Source organism: Salvelinus sp. IW2-2015, linkage group LG24 (genome assembly GCF_002910315.2).
Source record: "Salvelinus sp. IW2-2015 linkage group LG24, ASM291031v2, whole genome shotgun sequence".
Lineage (NCBI taxonomy): Eukaryota > Metazoa > Chordata > Actinopteri > Salmoniformes > Salmonidae > Salvelinus > Salvelinus sp. IW2-2015.
Window position 1 is genome coordinate 5,289,100 of NC_036864.1, and position 11,113 is coordinate 5,300,212.

The following is an 11,113-nucleotide window of genomic DNA, read 5'->3' on the forward strand; positions in this document are numbered from 1 at the left end:
AGCTGCCATTGGACCCAAAATAATTATCGGTCTTGCATCGCCCGAGCCACTATTAGTTATCACTTTTGCTTATTGGCAAGAGTGTTGCGTTCCGTTCCTGCTGGAAAAGGCATTGTTTCGTTCACTCCACAAACGTGTTCTCGGCATAGGTTGGGAGAAAGTTGCCTCTCTGGATGGAGATTAGATTGGTTGGATCCCACATTGCTTATCTATGGCTCGTGATGTCTTAGGCGAGATAAGTTTGTAGAGCTGAGCTCGCATCCCCTTGTGCTAGAGATAAGCAAACTCCCACACATGAATTGGCTCTCAGATGCCTTTACTGTTGGCATGAGACGAGACCGATATGGGTATGCAGCTTTCATCACCTTGCTCTTCTCCGGACAGCTTTTTTTCTGGATGACACCCATAGAACAATTGGAAAAGGGGGAATCACTCAGAGGCCGAAGGACTTACTTTTAGCCCGGTTGGGTGACCTTTCAGTCAGTACCAATCCTGGTTACTTTTGCAGAATATCAGTCTAGGGTCCTGATGATCTCTTTTCCGGGAGAGAAAGTTGGCTTCTTGCTGCCCTTCTTGACACCAGGCCAGGTTCCTCCAAAAGAGTCTTCGTGCGACCGCGACCTGTGGGTAAGTTGTGCACTCACACCTAGGCGTACATTGATGCGCATTCTCTGAGCAAGCTCTGTACTGTGGTGCCCGATCCGCGGAGCTTCTGGATTTCCACTTGGGTTGTCAGTCGGGCCCTGAAGTCCTCTCTTCACAAACAATTGAACCGCTCTCCATTGAAGTTCGTTGATGATCCGATAAACTGGTTATGATTTATGGATGCAATACTTTTACTGGCAGCATGATATTTGCAATATGACGACTGTGCAAAGAAGGGACTTTTGCAGATCATTTGCAATGTATCACTCATTCATAACATTCTAGCTGGTTTATGCATTAATTTGCCATCATACATAACATGGGAGCGATGACGCGTGAACTTTGTCTGAAAAATAGTAATAATTTGGTGTCATAGTCTTCAAAACTTTTTTGCAGACTGACCTGTATAAGTTGCACGTGACAACGTTTATTTTTCATAGTGGGTGCGAGCCGAATCATGTAGCTGGTGGCCACGTAAGTGAAAAAGTTTAGTCTGAAACGCTATGTGTATCCATATTGCGTAGAGAAGTGCATTGGATAAGAGACAAGAGAGAATGAGGGAGAGATGAATATAGAGAAGGATAATAGAGAGAAGGAGGCAAGCGCGAAAGTGATATCTGAAAGGAAGAGGAGAACTTACGTGGTTTCTGGCGCTATGGCATGTCTTGGAGGGGGGGTGGGTGTGAAAGTAGATGGTGAGGAGGAGAGGAGGAGGAGAGAGCTGGTGGGGAGGTCCTTTACATCTTCTCCTGCCTCACTGAGGACTCTATCCCTCCCGCAAGATACAGCGAAATACGGGACAGCAGACATGTTCAAAAAATCACTCAGATCGACAGCCACAACGGTTTTGCAGGCTCCACAACACAGTACGATCGTCACACCCACCTCACACACAAACACGTATCCTCCACACACACCCACCCCCATCACTACACACACACACGAGAACACGTACCTCCCACACACCCCCCACACACACACACACGTTCCCCAACTCACCCGATGACCTGGCCTCCACAATCCCCCGACCTCAACCCAATTTAGATGGTTTTGGATGAGTTGGACTGCAGAGTGAAGGAAAAGCAGCCTACAAGTGCTCAGCATATGTGGGAACTCCTTCAAGACTGTTGGAAAAGCATTCCAGGTGAAGCTGGTTTAGAGAGTGCCAAGAGTGTGAAAAGCTGTCAAGGCAAAGGTTGACTACTTTGAAGAATATAAAATATATTGTTTAACACTTTTTTGTTGTTGGTTAGTACATGATTCCATATGTGTTATTTCATAGTGTTGATGCCTTTACTATTATTCTACAATGTAGAAMATGGTAAAGAGTAGGTGTCTAAACCTTTGACTGGTGCTGTGTATTTTTATAGTAATCTTATCAAGTAATTCCCAGTGCTTTATTAATACGTGTAATAGCCTCCTACTATTCAAGAAATAAGTTGTTTCATCTAACATGTCCAAGCAGGAATGCATGATTCAAGATATTTTGATGTGCAACCTAATCCAGTGATCGTCATGGATTTTGGGTTGACAATTAGGATATTGATATATTTTACTGTCAAAATAGGGCTCCAGATGTTCTTTTTTATTTTATTTTATTTTATGGAGATGAATTTGTCTACATCTACATATATATGCATTAAGGGACAGTTAGAAAATTACAAGGGGGTGGGGGTAACTTTCTTTGCTTTGTTCCGGGCTCCTATTCGTCACACTTGATATTTGCCTTTCCAAAGGCCGCGAAACAACATGTTTCCTTGCCCATGATGAGGCTTTTTATCAGCGTAATTGACCTCACAATAAGCCAGCGTCGAGTAACTTCCATGACAGCTTTGTGGTGCTGAAATGGGAAGCGGCAGCTGCTGTGCAATCATTCGGGAGGTGGAAAGCACATGGTGCTGAAATTACGCTAATTTGAGTAATWATTTTTTTTGAAAACATTTCACTAATTAACAACGAAGGCTTTGTGTTGGAGGCTATTTCTTCCTATTTAAGAAATAAGARGTAGGCCTATACGCTATGTTTAGATTTGTCGGACAATTCCTTCAATTGTGTCACCACTCCTTAAATACCTCTGTGTCCGTGAAGGGCTTTGTATGTTAAGTTAAAACCATTAARGGGGAAGGTCTATGTGAGGGTATACCATAGCCTACTTTTTGTTAAAGAAAATTGCAAAAAGCCTACCCCTTGTTAGTTTAAGATTTTGAAGAAGTCAAAACTGATCTTTAACAGCGCTTTCTTCTGATGCTAGAAACGAKCCACAAAATGGTACGAGAAAGACGAGACTCTTGCGTATGGGAATATCTTCGGTTTGCCTCTGATATTCAGAGGCTGAGCTGCGAATTTCTTTAGCCTCAAAGTCCAAAAATGTACTTTSCTAGGGAAGTAATCTAGTAGGCCTACAATGTGTAACTCTRTTGCTATCAATTGAGCTATTCACTTTCTGTAAAAGAGGAGTTTAAAYCCAGGCAGCTTTTAAGGATGCACTTGTAACTAGGGTTGGTTGATATTCTGATAGTATCGTCTAACGGAGTTCTAGGCTATCTCAAAGTTGTACTTTTTATTTTATTTTTAATAACCTACAAATATGGTAGGCCTAAGGTAATAATGAGAGGGATACAGTGCCTTCAGAAAGTATTCACACCCCTTGAAGTGGAATTAAAATGGATTTAATTGTCTACAACAAATAGCCTGTCAACGTGGAAGAAAAATTCAAACATTTGTTTAAAAAAAGAAAATATGAAAAATAAAACGCTGTCTGATTAGATAAGTATTAGATAAGTATGATTAGATAAGTATTCAACCCCCTGAGTCAATACATGTTAGAATCACCTTTGGCAGCGATTACAGATGTGAGTCTTTCTGGGTAAGTTTCTAAGAGCTTTACACACACGGATTGCACAACATTTGCCAATTTTTATTTTAAAAATTCTTCAAGCGCTGTCAAATTGACAACCATTTTCAGGTCTTGCCATAGATTTTCAAGCATATTTAAGTCAAAACTGTAACTCGGCCACTCAGTACCATTCACTGTCTTCTTGGTGAGCAACTCCAGTGAAGATTWGGCCTTGTGATTTAGGTTATTGTCCTGCTGAAAGGTTCATTCGTCTCCCAATGTCTGGTGGAAAGCAGACTGAACCAGGTTTTCCTCTAGGATTTTGCCTGTGCTTAGCTCCATTCTGTTTCTTTTTTTTTTTATCATGAAAAACGTCTCACTCCTTAATGATTACAAGCATAACCATAACATTATGCAGCCACCACTATGCTTGAAAAAATTGTGAGTAATGTGTTATATTGGATTTGCCCCAAACATAACTTTGTATTCAGGACAAAAAGTTAATCGCTTTGCCATATTTTTTGCAGTATTACTTTAGTGCCTTGTATTCTGTACAGGTTTCCTTATTTTCACTCTGTTATTTAGGTTAGTATTGTGGAGTAACTACAATGTTGTTGATCCATCCTCAGCTTTGTTCTATCACAGCTATTTGACTCTGTAACTGTTTTAAAGTCGCCATTGGCCTCATGGTTTCCTTCCTCTCCGGCAACTGAGTTAGGAAAGACACCTGTATCTTTGTAGTGACTGGGTGTATTGATACACCTTCCAAAGTGTAATTAATAACTTCACCATAGTCAAAGGGATATTTAATGTATGCTTTAAAAAAAAAAAAGCCCATCTACCAATAGGTGCCCTTTTTTTGCGAGGCATTGGAAAATCTCCCTGGTCTTTGTGGTTGAATCTGTGTTTGAAATTCACTGCTCGACTGCGGGACCTTGCAGATAATTGTATGCGTAGGGTACAGAGATGAGGTAGTCATTCAAAAAATCATGTTAAACACTGTTATTGCACACAGAGTGAGTCCATGCAACTTATTATTAYGTTTACTCCTGTATTTATTTAGGCTTGCCATAACAAAGGGTTAAATACTTATTGACTCAAGACATTTCAGMTTTTCACTTTTAATTCATTTGTAAACATTTTGAAAAATGTTATTCCGCTTTGACATTATGGGGTATTGTGTGTAGGCCAGTGTCAATTTTTGTTACATTTGAATCCATGTTAAATTCAGGCTGTAACACAACAAAATGATATCTATAAAAAGCTGAGACTCTCCTCTCTTCAACATGGACGACAGTAGTTGCTTCTAAAGCTGTGTTGTTCCCGCAATTGGATATTGAAATGTTTTACAATCGGAACACATTTATATCTCCTGGAGAGGAAAGTGGCTCATCGCATCATTAGGTCCCAGTGAAACAGGAGCAGGGCAGACACTTASGTTATAGGAATCATGAGTGTAATGTACTTCACTGTTTGACCAAATCGCACTTTTAGCTGCCCATAAAAGAGGAACGTTTGAGTGAGTGACAATGTAGAATGTGCGGCTCGCACCGATGCGACGACTAATAAAACTCAACTCGTCCAGCCAAGTCAAATGGTTGCCGTCTGGAGCCATGGAATCCTTGCAAACATCACAGATCCATTGTGCGAATAACTGAATAGTCCGTGATCTACAGCGTTAAGACGTTCTCATGATGCTGGGTGTTTTACCAGTTGTGTTCACGCTGTGTATGTTCAGTCTGTGTTTCTCCTGATCCTCTGTGTGTGTGTGTGTATGTGTGTCTTAGAGCGTCGGCACGGCTCCCCGTGTCCCTCCAGGGGTCCAGTGGCCTCTGTGAAGCCCAATGTGGCAGTGTCCCCCACCCCGGGTCCTACTCCCCCTCTGCCCTTCAGGGTCCCCAGAGACTACCCCCACTCCCGCTTCAACAAGGCCCCGCTCGCTGTCTACCCTCCCAAGGGTGTCCGCAGCAAGACATGGTGAGTACACACACTGGCCAAATCTTGTGAACATGCAGAAATKTCCTGCATTGAATTTCCTGCATTGAACCCTGTCATGGTTATTATTATTATGAATTATTATRCATTTATTTTAATTTTAAAAAATCCAGAACTTTCCACTCAATCAATTAGCACCCCCCCTCCCGCTCTCATCCCTCTCTCTTGGTTTATCTGTCGCTCCATCCCTCTTTCTCTCTCCAGTGTGTCGTTGCCAGTAGTGAGTCTGGAGAAGATGCCATATCTGGGCCGGGCAGAGGGAGGAACACACGTCAGAGTCCACTGCTTTTCTTCCACCCCCACCCCCTCCTGCTCCTCTCCCTCCTCCCTCCTCCCCTCCCTGACCCCCCCAGCTCCCCTCAGGGGGTCTCAGGAAAAGCTGGTGAACGGCCACGGCCCAACCACCCCTTGCTCCACCACACCCCCCTCCCTGGTGGACCGCCGGCCCAGCCCGGCCCGCTCTCCCGTGGACAAACGTACACATCTAGATGTGTATAAGAGACAGACCGCGGACCCTCCGCCTCCCCCTCTCCCTCCCCTCGGACCCCTGCAACCCCCTCCCCCCTGGACAGGAAACAGCAGAATGGAACCAAGACCCCCAGGCCTCACAGGAGACTGTCAGGTGAGAACACAGTCTAACCACAGATCTAGGATCAGTTTACCCTACTCCCAATCCTACCTTTTAATCCTTATCATGGTCCTGTGTGGCTCAGTTGGTGGAGTGGTGCTTGCAACGCCAATGATCATGGGTTCGGTTCCCGCTGGGGCCACCCACACGGAAAATGTATTAATGCGCGATGTTAGTCGCTTTTGGATAAACGCGTCTGCTAAATAGCATATATTATATCTACGGTATTATAATTAGGGATCAAAACTGACCAGAGATCAGCCAACTTCATCCTCCTCCTAGGTGAGAACGTACGATGTATTAATGTACCTTTTATCTGGTATGCAATGTGTATCAACTTAAATTCTTCCACCAGTAACGTGCATATCTATCTAGCACCATAAAGGTCATGGTATAAGTATATAGCCTATGTTTAKAAGTGTAAAAGCCCTCCATATTCCTTATCTCCCTTAACCTTTAAAAGCTGCCCAGTGATAGGAGTGATGGGGCATGAACAGATTCATATGATGGGTTAGGAACTTGGCATGGGTGGGGGCTGTTTTGAAAGAAGAGAGAYTGGAGGCTGTTGCTCAACACTAATCCTATGCACTGGGGCCTTGCTAATTCTACTGTGGAGGAGACTTCCCTCGTACCTCTCTCTCCAACTCTCCTATCTCTTTGTTCTTCCGCCTCTCTCTCTTCCTCTCGTCTCTCTTGCCTTTCTCCTTTCTCCCCTCTCTTCCTTTACTCCTCTCTCCCGTCTCTTTCCCCAGTCTCTCCTCTCTTCCTTTACTCCTCTCTCCCGTCTCTTTCCCCAGTCTCTCTTCTCTCTCCGTATGTTGTTGTCGCTGTTCTGTGCGTCCCTCCAACTCTATGATTTAGAAGTAAGTGTAATTCATGAGCTACTGCTGCCAAGGCTTCTGCTCCTTAAAAACCTTCCCACCGCTTGGGACTCCCAACTGGCCTCATCTACTCTCATCTCCTAAACACATCCTCCTGAGAGAGAGACACACACTTCTCATCTCCCACACACGCGGTAACACACACGCAGTAACACACACACACACACACACAGACACTTTTCATCTCCCACACACACACACACACACCCAACCACTCCCATAACTCAGACTACCTAGCTAGATTATAGAGATTACATGTGGAAGATTACAGGGACAATTGAAGTGTTTAACTCAGGGGAAACTTCTCAGGAGAATTTGGGAAGTTTCAGTGAAAGAACAGTCTACTGTAGGTCTTATAAGACAACTTTGTAAGACACTTCTCTCCTGTCATTTACGATATATTGGCAAAAGATGACTTCGTGGGACTCCGGAAGGCAAAATTCTGAAATCAGCCGTGATGACATGGTTTGATAAAAAAAAAAATTCTGTCTGGTGTTTACAGGGAGGGTGTTTGACCCTAACAAGCACTGTGGAGTCCAGGACCCGGAGAGCAAACGATCCTGCACGCGATCACTTACCTGCAAGGTGAGACACACTGACCTCTAACCTCTGACCTCTAACCTCACTTCTCATTGGCTACACAGCTTATTCTGGCCATCAGTACGCGTTACTTTATTTTGCCTTGTGTGCTTTATTTTCCTTGATACCAGGGAAAACGAAATTCTAAGTCTCATTTAAATGTGTTTTTATTGGCCTCTTATGCCCACTTCTCTTTGTTATTATATTGTGTTTGTTCCAGACTCACTCCCTGATCCACCGGCGGGCCRTCCCAGGCAGGCAGAAAGAGTTTGATATCCTCCTGGCGGAACACAAGGGCAGAGCGAAGGAGAAAGAKAARGMGGRAGGGCAGAGGAGGGAGTYACAGGGGGGYAGTCAGAGCAGCCCTGCCAATGACACTACCCCCTCCACCCTGCCCCCCCACTGCCACAATGGCAGAACCGYCTCTACTCTCAAACTGCGGCTGGCTAATGCACACATACCCAGGTAGGGGGCAGCACTGAGGCCAAAGTCAATGTATAGCYTCWATTCATTCAATAGAATCGTATACTTGTTATGGATATTTTTTCAATAAAGATGCTGTGTTGGCTTCTCAGGAATATTAGACCAAAGTTGCATATTTGCAAGACATTGTACTGCACTGTTGGAGCTAGTAACATAAGCATTTTGCTGCACCTGCTATAACACCTGCAAATCTGTGTACGCAACCAATTAACTTTGATTTKATTATTTTTTAAATCACTCAGTTCAAACTCACACCACTAGGGGGTGATGTAAACTACTGTTGATAGCAGAATCAGAATCCAAGTGAAACAAGGCGATTTTGACGCTTGTTYGTTTTGTAGGTCATGTTAGTGTCAAGTTCTAAACATTTTCTACCTTTCACTTTTTCTCCTCTTTCTTTCTCTCTCTTTCGCTCTCTCTCTCCTCCTCTGTGTGCAGGGTACCAGGTGGTGGGGGCGCTGCTGTCCTATCCTCCTCCCCCGTCCCCCCAGCCTCAACCCAGGACCCCCCAGCCCCTGTCTGGCAGAGGGCAAGAGAGGACAGGGACGGTCGTTTGTCCAGTTATGAGGGCGACCCAGGAACACCGGAGGACCCTGACAGAGACATAGACGGAGACCGACCATCCTGCCACTACTCCCCTCACCACCCWCGACCGCTGGGGGTATGTACCTTTAGTCATTTAACAGACGCTCTTATCCAGGGTCACTTACAGGAGAAATTTAGGTTAAGTGCCTTGTCTACACAATATTTAACATTTAAGGTGCAAAAATATGTATAACTTGTACGAAGGGTGTGTAAGTAATTGCTCAATTTCAGCTGCTTCTAAAATATCTGTATTCTAATAAAGGACTTGTAAATCCTTTATAAAATGTTCCCTTATCTGTCTAACACCCAGACTGAAATCAACCCTACGCCCCTTCCCTAGAGCTAGGAAGATGAACCGAAAACTACCGACACGGACATTGCCCTCTTACCGACGCATTTTGGTTACATCTGTAATTTTCGGTGAATATGCTACACAACGTTCCTTTTGGATGTTTTTGTTCTAAAAACATTATTTTGTCAACAGTAATGTCCGTAAACAGTGTCTTCCTAGTCCCTGTTTCGCTACCCGGTCTCACTCCCTTTCTCCACTTTGCGCACCAAGTGAATGGACAGATGCATTCTGATAAGCACAGRCATACAACCACTGATCAACATTTCAAAATGTAATTTTGGGGAAAAACAAAGTTTTTAAAACGTATTTTTCTGTTGTTAAAAAATAGGACATTCTCAGCTTTATGTGAGCATATTTGTTCCTCRGCACTCAATATTGAGGAAATAACACCACTTTACAGAGTATCTAATTGAGATGATGTGCTGACGGAATGTGCCATTTGCAGTCAATACATCAAGTATTGATGCCTGCCAATGGAAAGTTTTTGTTGAGGCATTACATTTACTGTTACATCAATTACATGGCTATCTAGCAACAATGTCATATATTTAGGGTTAGCAATATGTGTTTTGAGTTACTACTTCCTCAGGTGGTGAATTATGTATCATATTGCCTAGGCCACGATGCACCAAAAAAAAGATGCAGGCAAATGAATCTATAAAAAGCCAAGAAGAAATCTGATCATTCTGGATCCTATTTTGACAGGTTGCACATCAAAATATCCCTCATGCATTCCCTGAACATGTTAGATGAAACATTGTAGCTAACTTTCATGTGTGTCCTGGCWCTGGCAAAGCCAGTCGAGATCCCTGCTGCTAATGGAAAGTGACTGTGTATTTATCGTTATCGAGCAAAATGGGTCGGTTTATTGTGATATGGCTATGTCACTACAGTCCCTGGTTCCAATCCAGGCTGTATCACAACAGGCCATGATTGGGAGTCCCATAGGGCGGCGCAAAATTGGCCCAGCGTCGTCTGGGTTTGGCCAGGGTAGGCCGTCATTGTAAATAAGAATTTGTTCTTATCCGACTTGCCTAGTTAAATAAAGGTTACATTTAAAAATGTAAAAAAGTAGGGGTGTAACGATACACATATTCGTACTGAACCGTACAAATACTACAAATAATACATACAAATATTACAAAATATAAGCACTAAACCTATAGGCTATCAAATCAAATTTTATTGGTCACATACACATGGTTAGCAGATGTTAATGCGAGTGTAGCGAAATGCTTGTGCTTCTAGTTCCGRCAGTGCAGTAATATCTAACAAGTAATCTAACAATTCCCCAACAACTACCTTATACACACAAGTGTAAAGGAATGAATAAGAATATGTACATAAAAATATATATGGATGAGCGATGGCCTAACACCCTGGGTTTAATGACGATTTGGAGGTACTATGGTGTTAAATGCTGAGCTGTAGTCGATGAACAGCATTCTTACATAGTATTCCTCTTGTCCAGATGGGTTGGGAAGGTTTTAATAGTTGCTGTGAATACAACATCACGATGCACTTGCTAATAAACTCGCTCACTGAATCAGCATATTCATCAATGTTATTGTCCGACGCTATGCGGAACATATCCCAGTCCACGTGATCGAAGCAATCTTGAAGGCTGGAATCAGATTGGTCGGACCAGCGTTGAACAGACCTGAGCACGGGCATTTCCTGTTTTAGTTTCTGTCTATAGCTGGGAGCAACAAAATGGAGTCGTGGTCAGATTTTCCGAAAGGAGGCGGGGCAGGGCTTTGTATGCATCGCGGAATTAGAGTAACAATGGTCCAGGAGTCTTTCTACCCGGGTAGACGCATTTATATGTGCTGATAAAATTTAGGGAGTCTTGTTTTCAGATTAGCTTTGTAAAATCCCCAGCTACAATAAAATGCAGCCCTAGGATATGTGGTTTCCAGTTTACATAGTCCAATGAATTTCTTCAGGGCCATCGAGGTGTTCGCTTGCGGGGAATATACACAGCTGTGATTATAATCGAAGAGAATTCGCTTGGTAGATAATGCAGTTGGCATTTGATTGTAAGGAGTTCTAGGTCAGGTGAACAAAAGGACTTGAGGTCCTGTATTGTTTTATGATCACACCATGTCTCGTTAATCATAAGGCATACC

At 43.4% G+C, this 11,113-nt stretch overlaps 1 pseudogene; it reads left to right on the forward strand.

The window, feature by feature from the left end:
• Window positions 1-11,113, forward strand: part of LOC111951333 (ataxin-7-like protein 1) — a 29,048-nt pseudogene that overhangs the window by 8,726 nt on the left and 9,209 nt on the right.